The sequence below is a fragment of the Canis lupus genome, chromosome X (genome assembly GCF_048164855.1).
Source record: "Canis lupus baileyi chromosome X, mCanLup2.hap1, whole genome shotgun sequence".
Classification (NCBI taxonomy): domain Eukaryota; kingdom Metazoa; phylum Chordata; class Mammalia; order Carnivora; family Canidae; genus Canis; species Canis lupus.
The window spans coordinates 63003291-63021769 of record NC_132876.1 but is presented as its reverse complement, the minus strand read 5'-3'; the positions used below and the strand labels follow the sequence as shown (position 1 = coordinate 63021769).

At 38.2% G+C, this 18479-nt stretch overlaps 1 protein-coding gene across 2 annotated transcripts in view; it reads left to right on the top strand.

Moving 5' to 3' along the window:
* The first annotated feature begins 752 nt into the window (after window positions 1-752).
* Window positions 753-18479, top strand: part of GPR174 (G protein-coupled receptor 174) — a 63435-nt gene continuing 45708 nt past the window's right edge. For both annotated transcript variants that reach the window (XM_072818152.1, XM_072818151.1), the window contains exon 1: window positions 753-1220. The gene's annotated coding sequence lies outside the window, so the exon portion shown is untranslated. The remainder of the gene's footprint in view (window positions 1221-18479) is intronic.

Here is an 18479-nt window from a genome sequence, read left to right as displayed (position 1 = left end):
TGTGCAAACTTCCCTTGGTATAATGTAAAATACTACTCAAGACATTGCCTTCAGTTGCCCTCTCTTCATCTCCCAGGGGTGCTGCTGCTGGTGATATGTTAGGTGTCTAATACAGTGTGGTGCTGGGCCCTGAGGCTCTGAGACTCCTTGAAACACCGTCTTCAACAGGCTGCGGTTAAGGGTCTGGGCTCCAGGAAATGAGGCCCTTTTCACCGAATTATCCGTAACCACTGAGAGGAAATGGAGGTTTACTTGCACTTCCTGGCCCAGGACTCTGGGGGGAATGGGTGAACAGGAAGTAAGAGGTGAGTTAGGTATCTTAAAGTTTTTCTTAACGAATTTAACATTTATTTTAATCCTAGGTCTGCACATCTAAGAATGTGCTAGGCAGAGATCATGCCCACTTTGAACTCTTCTATTGGGAGCTACCTATGGGTCAACCTTAAGTTAGGAGTGCCCACTTTGGTATCTGAACACAACAACTGAGGGCCTGAGATAAAGGATCACAGTAATGATTGCAGTGGTTCACTATCTATGAAAGGAACCAGAGGGCACATAGCTGCTGCAAAAAGCTCCATAAACAAATAGGCCATGTATTGTCACAAACTCAAAGCTGAGTGCAACCACAAGATTGGAAGAAAATGCACGGTGGCCCTATAAATAGAAACAAGAGTTTCTTTGCTAAGTGTGAAGCTTAGCAGGCTTTATGTACAGCCCATATCATAGTTCTGCATCATTAACCAGAGAGAGAGAGAGAGAGAGAGAGAGAGAGAGAGAGAGATCAAGCACCAGTGAGCTTGCTAGCTCAAGCTACCCCCTGGAAAACGGAAATGTTCAGTGTTCACAGAGGCTTGTGTATTTCATGCTGATTTCACTACAGTGTTTTCCAACATGATGGTGGAATGCTAAAAATTTTATTTTTTTCCTTTTATCTTCATTTTTTTGGCTTTTAAAAATTTTTGTTTTCTTTTTATTCTTTCCTCCCTCTGTCCCTCCCTCCCTCCTTCCTTCCTTTTTTCTTTTCTTTTCTCTTTCTTTCTTTCATTTATTTTTGTCTTTATTCCCTTTTTAATTTTTTTTTTGGTAGTAAATAGGATTCGAATAGTTTTTCTCAGAACAGGGAGCTGGAATTGATGCACATATCAGTAGCATCTTTGTTGGAATGGCTTTCGCTTGAATTCTTTGGGGATTACTGGAGAAAATGGAAAGAAACTGAAACGGTAGGCTCTTTTTAAAATTATAAATAAGATCTTATCTGTGCTTTTTACTATTAATAATCTAGAATTGGTCTCTTCACACCCGGTTCTGGGTAACCTGTCATATCTAAGGGTGATATGGATATCATGAACCTGGACCATCCTTGTATGTCGTTTCCTTAGTATTTGCACAAACAAAAATAATTATGCAGTTGGCTTCTTGATGTAGGAGGGGGAGGTAACTTTGAATGGGGAGAAATGTAAGTTTGACATGGAGAGATTTTTTCCTGATTTGTTTCACTCAATTGATATTGAATAAAATAACCCCATGAACATTTGTAATTTAACCAACTCTGTATTAAGTAGAGTTACTTGCAGAATGTGCAGAATGTTTTTTTTATCTACTCTTTGTTATATTTTTTGGAGGTGATTTTTTTATCTACTAAATTATTAAAATGGTTAGGTTTCTGTTATTTTCAAAATGAGCTATGATTAAAAAATAAGAACTATAATGTCTCAGGACCTTTACTAACATGACTGCATGTTCTTATCAGCTTGTATAAGTTACATATTTTACTGCAAAAACGAATTGTAATTAATGTTAGATAAAGAGATTCTGCTTTCAATGAAAGCACTCCTGAACAACAAAAAGACACATTTATAATAAAAGAGAAGAAATAAGACAAGAGATATAGTTGCTGTTTCTCATAGATAATCTGTATCTATCAGAATAATCAGTACATTAAAAAATCAACAGTTGGCTAAATGATTTTAGGTTAAATTTACATTTTTAGATACTAGTAATCAACTTATTTTGAGACAATGTAAGTAAAATTGTTCCCTGGTTTGCATGTTGTTTCTTTTATGCTCAGGTAGAAATACTGAAGAAGATGCCTTCTAACTTTAAACCAAATTGTGGAGTTATCAGTAGCATGTAACTGTTAGGAGCTGCATTCAGAGTTTTTTTTTTTTTTTTTTTAAAGGGAAGGGTGGATTTCCATGTTGCAGCGTAACCCAGGATGAAATCTCAAATGACTTTCATTCTTCTTTCTCTGCTGTCAATAATAGTGTGCATGGACTTCATTTTATTTTATTTTTTATTATTTTTTTTCATGGACTTCATTTTATACTGCTCTAATCTTCGAAGGGAAGAAAAAGAATATAATTTCATTCAACTAGAGCTACATTTGTTAGAGAGGTTTGGATCATTCAGCGAGGTGTATTTCTTTCCTGCAGCTGCTATAAATACCAGGTTTTGTGGAAAAGGCATTAATCTTATAGATGGGATTCAAGTTTTTTTAGCTGAAGGAAAGATTCCACCAGCCACACTAGCAAATATCTGGATCACATAAAAGCCATCCTTCAAGAAGTTTGTGTCTAAGGGGAAGGATTTTTTTTTAATTATAGAAAACATTCCTTGCACTTGTAAACACGTGTACCGCTCTATCTTGCTATATGTTTTCAGCAATATTTCTGTGAGACAAGAATCATCTAATGTATCTATTCTATTTTGGCTGGTACTATATTGTATTTAATATTATAAAGGTGAATAAATATAAAAGGGGACACTGATTCTTCCAAATAGTTCACTGATTTTTCACCTAGAGACTCTTAGGAATGAATGAACTCAGTTTTCCCCCTTTGCATTAGGAAAATGAAATGAATAGGAGAAAGAAGCATTCTTTTTGTATTCCTCTAATAGAAACGTTTGGCATTAATTATATGCTCAGAACCAGAAAGGGAATTCAACTCTTTCTTCTGAATCCTACCTAATTCTGAAAGAAGGCACCACAGATAGTGCTGTTTCCCTTGCCCACTAAAGTGACCTCTCAGAAAAAGTCTTTTTCTTGTGCCATATGTCTAGAGAATAAGTCTGCAGACCCCAAGTCTAAGAAAGTCAGAAAAAGAGTCCAATCCTGTCAGTGATGGAGCAATGGAAAACATCTAAGACTCTTATGATTTGAAAAATGACAGAGATTGACAGTTTGCATTTTATAATCGGAAAAACTGATGCTCAGAGAATTGAAATGACGGGGCCAAGTACTTCTGTGAGTCTATCACAGAGAAAAGGCTGCAATGTACATCTGTGACACTTCATCCAGTGCTCATTTCATTTTTTCTTACTGTTTAGCAAGGCTTGAGGATTAAGAGACAAATGTATTATTCATTGGGAAATGTTAAAAGATATCATTTTGAAATCACTCAAGAATGAGGGGCACCCTTCAGACTTCTTCCACGGGAGAATGTAACAAATTTGGGTTTACTGGACTTTGCCACTGTTTCCCTGCAAGAATAGGAGATAATTATTCTACTATCCTCAAAGAAAAAACCTAAAATGACAATGGATATGCACAAAGTGCTATATAATACAACATTAACACAGACCTGGTCATGTACTGGATGTTTATGTACCATATCATGTGCCAGAGCAATAGTTTGGCCAATCTATAAGACAAAAGAAAGTATTTGAGGTCTAGGAGATTCCAAGTCCGAGAAAGGAGTCAAGGTTACAGGGTAAGCACAAAAGTTAAACAGACTTAGAATAAAGTGTGAGGAAGTTAATATTATAATAATTGGTGGTATGTGAGTCCAGAAGCAGATGCAGTCATTGATGGCTTGACTATTACTGCTTATCATATAACAACATGATATCTAGGATTTGAAAATTAAAGCAGGCTCTCTTGGTATAGTCATTGAAAGATAATCCAGGGTGTGCATCAGAGGAATAACTTTTACTTGCAGCAATGACTGCATTAGCATAAGCTGTGAATCAAGAATCACAGTACCTGAGAAATAATCAGAAGTACAGGTTAGTAATCAAAATCAAGTCTGTATAGATTCTGGAGATGCATATGGGTAAAGAAATTCACTAAATCTAATTAGCTAGTGGGGAAACAAAAGTTTAAATCATTGGCCATGATCAGTTCATAAACCATGAAAAAAATTTCTCCTGCCCAGAGCATGAGGCAAGCCTGCCCACTCAGGTTCAATTGTATCTTGAATAGCATGATTACTATCTCATTAGATGCCTAAAATATATGCAAATGCCATCCATTATCTAAAAAAGCCTTTCAATTCCTTTCTTACTTCCTGATGATATATTTTTTCTTCTAAAAGGTTTTGCTCAATGTTATGCTATGTAGGGAAGGGAATAGCAAGGTTTACTCCACATTCTCAGCAACAGAAGAAAGAATTTAATTTTGTCATAATTATAAATACTTAGCTAAACTTCTTTTCAGCTTTACTTAGCAGATCACATTCAGGTATTTCTATAAAGCTAACAACATATTACCACATATTTATTTTTTTAAGTTTTTATTTAAATTCCAGTTAGTTAAAATATAGTATTAGTTTCAGGCATACAATTTGGTGATCTATACTTTCCTACAATACCCCATGCTTGTACTCCTTAATCCCCATGCCCTATTTTATCCATCCTCACCACTCACTTCACCTCTGGTAACCATCACTTTATTCTCTATAGTCAAGAGTCTATTTCTTGGTTTCCTTCCCTCTATATTTTTCCCCTATACTATTTTGTTCTGTTTCTTAAATTCCACATATAAGGGAAATCAAGTGGTATTTGTCTGTCTCTGACTATTTCACTTAGCATAATATTCCTTAGACCCATCTACATCATTGTAAAGGAAAAGATTTCATTCTTTTTATGACTGATATTCCATTGTGTATATATATATATATATATATATATATATATATATATATATATATACCTCATCTTCTACATCAATTCATCAGTAGACAAATACTTGGGCTAGTTCCATAATTTCGTTATTGTAGATAATGCTGCTATAAACATCAGGGTTCATATGCCCCTTCGAATCAGTATTTTGTATCTTTTGAGTAAGTACCTAGTAGTGCAATTGCTGGATTGTAGGGTAGTTCTATTTTTACCTTTTTATTTATTTATTTATTTATTTATTTATTTATTTATTTATTTATTCTTTAATAAATTTATTTTTTATTGGTGTTCAATTTACCAACATACAGAATAACACCCAGTGCTCATCCTGTCAAGTGCCCCCTCCCAATGCCCGTCACCCATTCACCCCCACCCCTCGCCCTCCTCCCCTTCCACCACCCCTAGTTCACTTCCCAGAGTTAGGAGTCTTTATGTTCTGTCTCCCTTTCTGATATTTCCCACACACTTCTTCTCCCTTCCCTTATATTCCTTTCACTATTATTTATATTCCCCAAATGAATGAGAACATACACTGTTTGTCCTTCTCCGATTGACGTACTTCACTCAGCATGATACCCTCCAGTTCCATCCACGTTGAAGCAAATGGTGGGTATTTGTCATTTCTAATGGCTGAGTAACATTCCATTGTATACATAAACCACATCTTCTTTATTCATTCATCTTTCAATGGACACTGAGGCTCCTTCCACAGTTTGGCTATTGTGGACATTGCTGCTATAAACATCGGGGTGCAGGTGTCCTGGCGTTTCATTGCATCTGAATCTTTGGGGTAAATCCCCAACACTGCAATTGCTGGGTCGTAGGGCAGGTCTATTTTTAACTCTTTGAGGAACCTCCACACAGTTTTCCAGAGTGGCTGCACCAGTTCACATTCCCACCAACAGTGTAAGAGGGTTCCCTTTTCTCCGCATCCTCTCCAACATTTGTGGTTTCCTGCCTTGTTAATATTCCCCATTCTCACTGGTGTGAGGTGGTATCTCATTGTGGTTTTTTTTTTCTTTTTTTTTTCTCATTGTGGTTTTGATTTGTATTTCCCTGATGGCAAGTGATGCAGAGGATTTTCTCATGTGCATGTTGGCCATGTCTATGTCTTCCTCTGTGAGATTTCTCTTCATGTCTTTTGCCCATTTCATGATTGGATTGTTTGTTTCTTTGGTGTTAAGTTTAAGAAATTCTTTATAGATCTTGGAAACTAGCCCTTTATCTGACACGTCATTTGCAAATATCTTCTTCCATTCTGTAGGTTGTCTTTTAGTTTTGTTGACTGTATCCTTTGCTGTGCAAGAGCTTCTTATCTTGATGAAGTCCCAATAATTCATTTTTGCTTTTGTTTCTTTTGCCTTTGTGGATGTATCTTGCAAGAAGTTACTGTGGCCGAGTTCAAAATGGGTGTTGCCTGTGTTCTCCTCTAGGATTTTCATGGAATCTTGTCTCACATTTAGATCTTTCATCCATTTTGAGTTTATCTTTGTGTATGGTGAAAGAGAGTGGTCTAGTTTCATTCTTCTGCATGTGGATGTCCAATTTTCCCAGCACCATTTATTGAAGAGACTGTCTTTCTTCCAATGGATAGTCTTTCCTCCTTTATCGAATATTAGTTGACCATAAAGTTGAGGGTCCACTTCTGGGTTCTCTATTCTGTTCCATTGATCTATGTGTCTGTTTTTGTGCCAGTACCACACTGTCTTGATGACCACAGCTTTGTAGTACAACCTGAAATCTGCCATTGTGATGCCCCCAGATATGGTTTTCTTTTTTAAAATTCCCCTGGCTATTCGGGTTTTTTTCTGATTCCACACAAATCTTATAATAATTTGTTCTAATTCTCTGAAGAAAGTCCATGTTATTTTGATAGGGATTGCATTAAACGTGTAAATTGCCCTGGGTAACATTGACATTTTCACAATATTAATTCTGCCAATCCATGAGCATGGAATATTTTTCCATCTCTTTGTGTCTTCCTCAATTTCTTTCTGAAGTGTTCTATAGTTTTTAGGGTATAGTTTTATGAGTTCTTTATATATCTTGGATACTCACCCTTTATCAGATATGCCATTTAAAAATATCTTCCTCCATTTTATAGGTTATCTTTTAGTTTTGATGATTGTTTCCTTCTCTGTGCAGAGCTTTTTATTTTGATGAAGTCCCAATAGTTTCTTTTTGCTTTTGTTTCCCTTGCCTCAGGAGACATATCTAGGAAAAACATGCTATGATGTATGTCAAAGAGCTTACTGTCTGTGTCCTTCTCTAGGATTTCTATGGTTTCATGTCTCATATTCAGGTCTTTAATCCTTTCTGAATTTATTTTTGTGTATGGTGAAGAAAATTGTCCAGTTTCATTCTTTTGCATTTGCTGTTCAGTTTTTCCAACACCATTTGTTGAGAGGACTTTTTCCCATTGGGCATTCTCTCCTCCTTTGTTGAATATTAATTGACCACATAGTTATGAGTTCATTTCTGGGTTTTTATTCTGTTCTTTTGATCTATGTGCTATTTTTGTGCTGGTACCATACAATTTTGGTCACTAAAATTTTGTAATATAACTTGAAGTCTTGAGTTGCAAAACTTAATTTAGAACACAAAATGTTTCTGTAGTTTCTTGCTATTATATTACTACTTTATTCATCTTCATAATCAGCATAGTTTAGTCCATATTGATGTGACATCAATCAGAAATGTCAAGAAAACATTTCCTTCTGCAGGTTTAGAGTTAAATGGGTATTTAAAAAAACATAACTGATGATCAATAAATAAGTCTGGTTTTACACATCAGTACTAAAAAGGAGAATAATTTTGATTAATTTCACATCAGTGGATATAATTAAACTAACCTAGTGATGATTTACCTAGCTGAAGTAAAGTATGAATATGACAGTCAGTGAAGTGGCCAGTCTAGAAAATCAATCTATATGAATTAAGGAACATTGATTCAGGGCCTGTGTTATCCAGAGCGGGTGATAATCCGTTGGATTTTGGGCTACTCAGCTTTATTCTGGCCATTTGCTGAAAGGTCCTTCTAGTCCCGGAGGATAGAGTAAGCTTCCCCCAATTTTGAACCATGAAATATGATTAAGCAAAGCTCTGTGAAGATATTTTGCAATCTGCAGAGAGAACAGCGATTTCTTTCAGAATTCACAGAGTGTGCCCTAGGTCATATTTAACATAAAATTACTTATTAATAACCATCTTGGTTCTAAGTTAAAGTTGTATGATTTGCACATGGATCAATGCCATATCTGTCTGAGCATTTCCTAGGGGGAGAAAATCACTGAGGAAATTTAAAGCTGTCAAAATTCTGGGAATCAATAAATTTTCTAATTTATTAGAAATCACAGAGATTTTCTCTGTGACCATGGTTCATGGTCAAGAACTAAAGTTTATTACCCTGGATTATAAGCTACTCCCTAACTGAGACTTGAGCCAAGCATAGCCAGAGTAAAAACCGAGGCTAAACTAACACTGGAGAATATGGGCATGATGGTCAATCATGCTGGCTCTCCCCAAATGCTATGGAATATCCAATGTGTGGAATGCTTTAATACACTAAATAGAGATATTTTTCCCCTGACTTTTCATTTACCAACATTGGGGAACTGGTTGGAAATATTTTGGATACATATACAATTAAAATTGCTGGTGAACCACTATAATGTATTGTCCTCCAAAGACTGTATCATGTTGCATAGGAAATTTTAAGACTAATTTAGTAATGTTTTCATTCATTAACCCACTAGTCATATGGGGCCAAGAAATATGAAGTACTTCAAGGAGTGGTTATCAGTTCAGTATCTCTTTCTGTAAATTTTCAGCACATTGATTTAAAAAATTGATTTATTTGCATAACTAAAACTTTGTTTTCAAAATAAAGTTTTAATTTTACATAACCTTTTTGTGGCATGGAGTTATTTTTAGGTTTGAAAAATTCACTTTGGAATATAAATTGGTTTTGATTTCCTTGGTTTTATTCCTAATCATGCCAACTTCATTTTCTTCATGGAGAATTCTGAGTGTTTGGTCGTGGTCTATTCTCACAGCTCTGGGAAGTCAATATGGTTTTTAAAGCAAAGGGAAAATAAATCAGAATTCTCCAAGGTGAGTTGGGGGTTCATAAGTATATTTAGTGTATGCCAAATCCTCCTTAAAACTCAGTGTGAATGTCATAGCATGGCTAAAGTCCTCACATGGAGTAAAGGTCTACATGAGATCCACGCTATTCCAAAGCTTTTAATTTTCTCCTGAAATAACATACACTATTCAAAAACGATTATCTTCCTATTAATGATTCCAGAAAAAGCTAATAAGCATCTGAGCAGCTACCTAGAGTCTACCAGATAGACTAAGCTTTTGATGCCTATCTATTACTGGCTCTAACTTTGATTTTAGGTGCTCTATCATAAAAAAATAATAATGATTCTTATTTATTTTGCATTTATGATGTACTCTTATTGGGCAAGGTTTCTTATATTTTTACAATAACTCTATTAATTTCCACCATTTTATAAATGAGGAAACCAAAAATTAAACAACCTATCCCAAATTGTACAACTGTCTTGGTTGTGTTTCAAACGCAGTTCTATTTGCTGCCAAAAGTCTTTACATTAGACTATACTGTGTATATGATACGGCTATATTTCATGATTTTGAGGATCAAGATAATTAATAACAGAGATAAGATGTACCAATTTAAAAATAGGTTGTTCTTTTATTAGATTTCTGTTAGATGAACTAAGAGATGGGGGGAAATTTAAACATAAAATAGGGAATAAAAGAGATTAAAATGGGGATCCTAGAAAACATAGATGAGGGCCGCCCCGGTGGCGCAGCGGTTTAGCGCCACCTGCAGCCCAGGGTGTGATCCTGGGGACCCAGGATCAAGTCCCACATCAGGCTCCTTGCATGGAGCCTGCTTCTACCTCTGCCTGTGTCTCTGCCTCTCTGTCTCTCTGTCTCTCTCTCTCTCATGAATAAATAAAATCTTAAAAAAAGAAAACATGGATGACATACTTTTTCTTTGAGCAATCTTTATGGTGTGTTTACTATTTTTCAGGTGGAGTATGAGTAATAATAAGAATCATATAAGATATAGCCCCTACCATTATGGAGCTTATTTACTTGTGGAGGATATAGTAGTACATATTAAATCTCACTATACAAAAGGAATTTTGAATAAGGTATAAGATTTCATAACATAGTTTGCCTTAAACAGGAAGTCATCATCACCATTCACATTTAAACTGCTGTATTGCAAAAAGGAAATCATATTAGAGCTTCTGCAAAATATTTGATTTCTTATGTTCTGCTAATCTATGTTATGCTAAGTTTAAAGCAAAGGAATTCCAGATGTATTCCTTACATCCTGAATTCCAGATGTAAGGCTATATCAGAGAGAAGGACAGAATGTGTGATTTTAGATGAAAGTTAAAATCTACACAAGGAAAGGGCTCAGAAGAAAATTATACATAGAGAATCTGTGAAATAAGTCCAGAAGAATAGATTTATTTATGTGTATACATATCTGCTGTCCTCCACCTTCACTCAATATTAGTTATAGGGCATCTAAGCTAGAAAGAAAAACATTAGATCTTTCATATACAAATTTGCATCTACACATCAACCATCAGAAGAGAGGGTAGACTGTTTTGGGTAGTATAGACATTTTAACAAAATTTGTTCTTCCAACCCATGAGCATGCAATATCTTTCTATTTTTTCTCGTTTTAAAGATTTTATTTATTTATTCATGAGAGACACATAGAGAGACAGAAACAGAGATATAGGCAGAGGGAGAAACAGGCTCCCTGTGGGGAGCCTGATGTGAGATTTGGTCCCAGGACCCTGAGATCATGACTGGAGCCAAAGGCAGACACTCAACCACTGAGCCACCCAGATGCCCCTGTTTTTCCATTTCTTTGTGTTCTTTTCAATTTCTTTCTTTTTTAGAAAATATTTTATTTATTTATTCTTGAGAGACACAGAGAGAGAGAGGCAGAGACATAGGCAGAGGGAGAAGCAGGCTCCCTGCGAGGAGCTTGATGTGGGACTTGATCCTGGAACCGCAGGATCATGCCCTGAGCCCAAGGCAGACGCTCAACAACTGAGCCACCAGGTTTCCCTCAATTTCTTTCATAAATGTCCTACAGTTTTCAGAGTATTGATCTTTTACTTCATTGGATAGGTTTATTCCCAGGTATCTTATGGTTTTTGGTGCTATTTTGTAAATGGGACAAATTCTTTGATTTCTCATTCTGATGATTCATTATTGGTGTGTAAAAATCCAGCAGATTTCTATATGCAGATTTTATTTTTAAAAGATATTTATTTATTGATTTATTTGAGAAAGATATGGAGCACAAGGGGTGGGGAGAAGATGGAGAGAGAGCCAGAGAAGCAGACATCCTTCTGAACAGGGAGCCCTATGTGGGACTCCATCCCTAGATCATGACCTGAGCTGAAGGCACATGGTTAACCAACTGGGGCACCCAGGTCCCCTGTATTCTGTGACTTTTCTGAAATCATGTATCAGTTCCAGTAATTGTTTGCTGGAGTCTTTCAGACTTTCTACATGGAGTATCATGCCATCTGTGAATAGTGAAAGATTGAATACTTTGCTGATTTGGATGATTTTTATTTCTTTTTGTTGTCTGTTTGTGGCAGATAGGACTTCCAGTACTATTTTATTTATTTATTTTTATTTTTTATTGGTGTTCAATTTGCGAACATATAGAATAACACCCAGTGCTCATCCCATCAAGTGCCCCCCTCAGTGCCCATCACCCAGTCACCCCCACCCCGCCCACCTCTCTTTCTACCACCCCTAGTTCGTTTCCCAGAGTTAGGAGTCTCTCATGTACTGTCTCCCTTTCTGATATTTCCCACTCATTTTTTCTCCTGTCCCCTTTATTCCCTTTCACTAATTTCTTATTCCCCAAATGAGTGAGACCATAAAATGTTTGTCCTTCTCCGATTGACTTATTTCACTCAGCATAATACCCTCCAGTTCCATCCACGTCGAAGCAAATAGTGGGTATTTGTCGTTTCTAATGGCTGAGTAATATTCCATTGTATACATAGACCACATCTTCTTTATCCATTCATCTTTCAGTGGACACCGAGACTCCTTCCACAGTCTGGCTATTGTGGATATTGCTGCTAGAAACATTGGGGTGCAGGTGTCCTGGCGTTTCATTGCATCTGTATCTTTGGGGTAAATTCCGAGCAGTGCAATTGCTGGGTCATAGGGCAGATCTATTTTTAACTCTTTGAGGAACCTCCACACAGTTTTCCAGAGTGGCTGCCCCATTTCACATTCCCACCAACAGTGCAAGAGGGTTCCCCTTTCTCCACATCCTCTCCAACATTTGTTGCTTCCTGCCTTGTTAATTTTCCCCATTCTCAATGGGGTGAGGTGGTATCTCATTGTGGTTTTGATATGTATTTCCCTGATGGCAAGTGATACACAGCATATTCTCATGTGCATGTTGGCCATGTCTATGTCTTCCTCTGTGAGATTTCTGTTCATGTCTTTTGCCCATTTCATGATTGGATTGTTTGTTTCTTTGCTGTAGAGTTTAAGTTCTTTATAGATCTTGGATACTAGGTAGACGGACAGGGGAAAAAGAAATTATTGACGAAGCCGCACTGGAAGTTCCAGGGGAAGTCGAGGGATTTACAGTATATAGAATCAGAGGACTTTCAGTACTATTTTATTTTTTATTATTTTTTAATAATAAATTTATTTATTATTGGTGTTCAGTTTGCCAACATACAGAATAACGACCAGTGCTCATCCCTTCAAGTGCCCCCCTCAGTGCCCGTCACCCATTCACCCCCAAACCCCGCCCTCCTCCAATTCCATCACCCCTAGGTCGTTTCTCAGAGTTAGGAGTCCTTATGTCTTAACTCCCTTTCTGATATTTCCCACACAATTCTTCTCCCTTCCCTTATATTCCCTTTCACTATTATTTATATTCCCCAAATGAATGAGAACATACAATGTTTGTCCCTCTCCGATTGACTTACATCACTCAGCCTAATATCCTCCAGTTCAATCCACGTTGAAGCAAATGGTGGGTATTTGTCATTTCTAATGGCTGAGTAACATTCCATTGTATACATAAACCACATCTTCTTTATCCTTTCATCTTTCAATGGACACTGAGGCTCCTTACACAGTTTGGCTATTGTGGACATTGATGCTAAAAACTTCGGGGTGCAGGTGTCCTGGCGTTTCATTGCATCTGAATCTTTGGGGTAAATCCCCAACAGTGCAATTGCTGGGTCGTAGGGCAGGTCTATTTTTAACTCTTGGAGAAACCTCCACACACTTTTCCAGAGTGGCTGCACCAGTTCACATTCCCACCAACAGTGTAAGAGGGTTCCCTTTTCTCCGCATCCTCTCCAACATTTGTGGTTTCCTGCCTTGTTAATGTTCCCCATTCTCACTGGTGTGAGGTGGTATCTCATTGTGGTTTTGATTTGTATTTCCCTGATGGCAAGTGATGCAGAGGATTTTCTCATGTGCATGTTGGACATGTCTATGTCTTCCTCTGTGATATTTCTCTTCGTGTCTTTTGCCCATTTCATTATTGGATTGTTTGTTTCTTTGGTGTTGAGTTTAAGAAGCTCTTTATAGATCTTGGAAACTAGCCTTTTATCTGACACGTCATTTGCAAATATCTTCTCCCATTCTGTAGGTTGTCTTTTAGTTTTGTTGACTTTATCGTTTGCTGTGCAAAAGCTTCTTATCTTGATGAAGTCCCAATAGTTCATTTTTGCTTTTGTTTCTTTTGCCTTGTGAATGTATCTTGCAAGAAGTTACTGTGGCCGAGTTCAAAAAGAGTGCTGCCTGTGTTCTCCTCTAGGATTTTCATGGAATCTTCTCTCACATTTAGATCTTTCATCCATTTTGAGTTTATCTTTGTGTATGGTGAAAGAGAGTGGTCTAGTTTCATTCTTCTGCATGTGGATGTCCAATTTTCCCAGCACCATTTATTGAAGAGACTGTCTTTCTTCCAATGGATAGTCTTTCTTCCTTTATCGAATATTAGTTGACCATAAAGTTCGGGGTCCACTTCTGGGTTCTCTATTCTGTTCCATTGATCTATGTGTCTGTTTTTGTGCCAGTACCACACTGTCTTGATGACCACAGCTTTGTAGCACAACCTGAAATCTGGCATTGTGATGCCCCCAGATATGTTTTTCTTTTTTAAAATTTCCCTGGCTATTCGGGGTCTTTTCTGGTTCCACACAAATATTAAAATAATTTATTCTAAGTCTCTGAAGAAGGTTCATGTTATTTTGATAGGGATTGCTTTAAACGTGTAAATTGCCCTGGGTAACATTGACATTTTCACAATATTAATTCTGCCAATCCATGAGCATGGAATATTTTTCCATCTCCTTGTGTCTTCCTCAATTTCTTTCAGAAGTGTTCTATAGTTTTTAGGGTATAGATCCTTTACCTCTCTGTATAAGTTTATTCCTAGGTATCTTATGCTTTTGGGAGCAAGTGTAAATGGGATTGACTCCTTAATTTCTCTTTCTTCAGTCTCATTGGTAGTGTACAGAAATGCCACTGACTTCTGGGCATTGATTTTGTATCCTGCCACACTACCGAATTGCTGTATGAGTTCTAGCAATCTTGGGGTGGAGACTTTTGGGTTTTCTATGTAGACTATCATGTCATCGGCCAAGAGGGAGAGTTTGACTTCTTCTTTGCCAATTTGAATGCCTTTAATGTCTTTTTGTTGCATGATTGCTGAGGCTAGGACTTCCAGTACTATGTTGAATAGCAGTGGTGAGAGTGGACATCCTTGTCTTCTTCCTGATCTTAGGGGAAAGGCTCTCAGTGCTTCCCCATTGAGAATGATATTTGCTGTGAGCTTTTCATAGATGGCTTTTAAGATGTTGAGGAAAGTTCCCTCTATCCCTACACTCTGAAGAGTTTTGATCAGGAATGGATGCTGTATTTTGTCAAATGCTTTCTCTGCATCTAATGAGAGGATCATATGGTTCTTGGTTTTTCTCTTGCTGAAATGATGAATCACATTGATTGTTATACGAGTGTTGAACCAGCCTTGTGTCCAGGGGATAAATCCTACTTGGTCATGGTGAATAATTTTCTTAATGTGCTGTTGGATCCTATTGGCTAGTATCTTGTTGAGAATTTTTGCATCCATGTTCATCAGGGATATTGGTCTGTAATTCTCCTTTTTGGTGGGGCCTTTGTCTGGTTTTGGAATTAAGGTGATGCTGGCCTCATAGAACGAATTTGGAAGTTCTCTCTCTTTTTCTATCTTTCCAAACAGCTTTAGTAGAATAGGTATGATTTCTTCTTTAAACGTTTGATAGAATTCCCCTGGGAAGCCATCTGGCCCTGGACTCTTGTGTCTTGGGAGATTTTTGATGACTGCTTCAATTTCCTCCCTGGTTATTGGCCTGTTCAGGTTTTCTATTTCTTCCTGTTGCAGTTTTGGTAGTTTGTGACACTCCAGGAATGCGTCCATTTCTTCTAGATTGCCTAATTTATTGGTGTATAGCTGTTCATAATATGTTTTTAAAATCGTTTGTATTTCCTTGGTGTTGGTAGTGATCTCTCCTTTCTCATTCATGATTTTATTAATTTGAGTCTCCTCTCTCTTCTTATTAATAAGGTTGGCTAATGTTTATCTATCTTATTAATTCTTTCAAAGAATCAACTCCTTGTTCTGTTCATCTGTTCCACAGTTCTTCTGGTCTCAATTTCATTGAGTTCTGCTCGAATTTTAATTAACTCTCTTCCTCTGCTGTGCGTGGGGTCAATCTGTTGTTTTTTTCTCTAGCTCCTTTATGTGTAAGTTTAGCTTTTATATTTGAGTTCTTTCCAGTTTTTGAATCGATGCTTGTATTGCAATGTATTTCCCCCTTAAGACTGCTTTTGCTGCATCCCAAAGATTTTGAACGGTTGTATCTTCATTCTCATTAGTTTCCATGAATCTTCTTAATTCTTCCTTAATTTCCTGGTTGACCCTTTCATCTTTTAGCAGGGTGGTCCTTAACCTCCACGTGTTTGAGGTCCTTCCAAACTTCTGGTTGTGATTTAGTTCTAATTTCAAGGCATTATGGTTTGAGAATATGCAGGGGATGATCCCAATATTTTGGCATCAGTTCAGACCCGATTTGTGACCCAGTATGTCGTCTATTCTGGAGAAAGTTCCATGTGCACTTGAGAAGAATGTGTATTCAGTTGAGTTTGGATACAAAGTTCTGTAGATATCTGTGAAATCCATCTGGTCCAGTGTATCATTTAAAGCTCTCGTTTCTTTGGGGATGTTGTGCTTAGAAGACCTATCGAGGGTAGAAAGAGCTAGATTGAAGTCACCAAGTATAAGTGTATTATTATCTAAGTATTTTTTCACTTTGGTTATTAATTGTTTTAAATTTTTGGCAGCTCCCACATTTGGGGCATATATATTGAGGATTCTTAAGTCCTCTTGTTGGATAGATCCTTTAAGTATGATATAGTGTTCCTCTTCATCTCTCACTACAGTCTTCGGGGTAAATTTTAGTTTATCTGATATAAGGATGGCTACCCCTGCTTTCTTTTGAGGACCATTTGAATGGTAAATGGTTCTCCAACCTTTTATTTTCAGGCTGTAGGTGTCCTTCTCTCAAAAATGAGTCTCTTGTAGACAGCAAATAGATGGGTCCTGCTTTTTTATCCAGTCTGAAACCCTGCGCCTTTTGATGGGGTCATTAAGCCCATTCACGTTCAGAGTTACTATTGAAATATATGAGTTTAGTGTCATCATGATATCTATTCAGTCCTTGTTTTTTGGATTGTTCCACCGAACTTCTTCTTAAAGGGGAATTTTAAGAGTCCCCCTTAAAATTTCTTGGAGAGCTGCAAGAAATTCTTTCAGTTCCTGCCTGTCTTGGAAGCTCTTTATCTCTCCTTCCATTTTGAATGAGAGCTTTGCTGGATAAAGTATTCTTGGTTGCATGTTTTTCTCATTTAGGACCCTGAATATATCCTGCCAGCCCTTTCTGGCCTGCCAGGTCTCTGTGGAGAGGTCTGCTGTTACCCTAATATTCCTCCCCATTAAAGACAGGGCTCTCTTGTCTCTTGCTGCTTTAAGGAACTTCTGTTTATCTTTGGAATTTGCAAGCTTCCCTATTAAATGTCGAGGTGGTAAACGGTTTTTTATTGATTTTAGGGGTGTATCTCTCTTTTTCCTGGATCTGAATGCCTGTTTCCCTTCCCAGATTAGGAAAGTTTTCAGCTATTATTTGTTCAAATACATATTCTGTCCCTCTGGCCCTTTCAGCACCCTCGGGAACCCCAATTAAACATAATTTTTTCTTCCTCAGGCTGTCGTTTATTTCCCTTAATCTGTCTTCATGGTCTTTTAATTGTCTGTCTCTTTTTTCCTCAGTTTCCCTCTTTGCCATCAACTTGTCTTCTATGTCACTCACTCGTTCTTCCACCTCGTTAACCCTCGTCTTTAGGACTTCTAGTTTGGATTGCATCTCATTCAATTGATTTTTAATTTCTGCCTGATTGGATCTAAATTCTGCAGTCATGAAGTCTCTTGAGTCCTTTATGCTTTTTTCTAGAGCCACCAGTAGCTATATAATAGTGCTTCTGAATTGGCTTTCTGACATTGAATTGTAATCCAGATTTTGTAACTCTGTGGGAGACAGGACTGTTTCTGAGTCTTTTTTGAGGTGAGGTTTTCCTTCTAGTCACGTTGCTCAGTGCAGAATGGCCAAAAACAAGTTGTCTTGGGTTAAGGAGCAAAAGAGAGGGAGAGAAGGAAAGAAAAGAGAAAAAGAAAAAAGAAAAAGGGAAGGAAAAGAGAAGAAAAAGAGAAAGAAAAAGAAAGAAAGGTGAAAAAAAATGGTGGGGGAAGCAATCAGAAATCAAAAAGAAGAAAAAACACGGGGAGTATCTTCTGATTTTGTATACTAAGTCTCTTAACTTCCCCCGGAAGTCGTCCGTGTAGCTGGGCTTCTGGGGGAGGGGCCTGTTGTGCTGATTTTCAGGTGTTTGCACTTGGGGGAGCTGCTCTGCCCCCTGCCTGGTGCAGGGCTCAGTGGGGGTTGTTTACCCCGTGAGACCCCAGGAGGAACAACCCCAGTGGTTGCTGCAGCTCTGGAAACCTGGATTCAGCTCCTGCAGGAACTCTGGAGCTCTCCGTCTGCAGGGCCTGGAGGCTCCGGGGCGGTGCCGCTGATCTGCTCAGCTCGGCGCAGCAGCGTCCTTGCTGTCCTGGGCCCTCCCGGCCTCTCCCTGTCCGGGGGGGGCCGGATCCTGGGCTGTGTCCCGACGTCCTGTGCTCCATGTCTCCGCTATTAGATTCGCGCTCCCGGCTGCGCAGCCGCCTCCGCGGAGCCTCTGCCGGAGCCCCTCTGAGCTGCTCCCGGGCCGCGCAGCTCCCTCTGAAGAGCCGCCGCCCAAGCCCTTCCGAGCTGCTCCGGGTCCCGCAGTGCGCGCTGCAGCCCTTAGGGAGCTCGGCGCACTCTCCTGGGCGCGCAGGTGTCTGTTAGTGTCCCAGGGAGCCTGAGGGCGTCCCCGCCCTC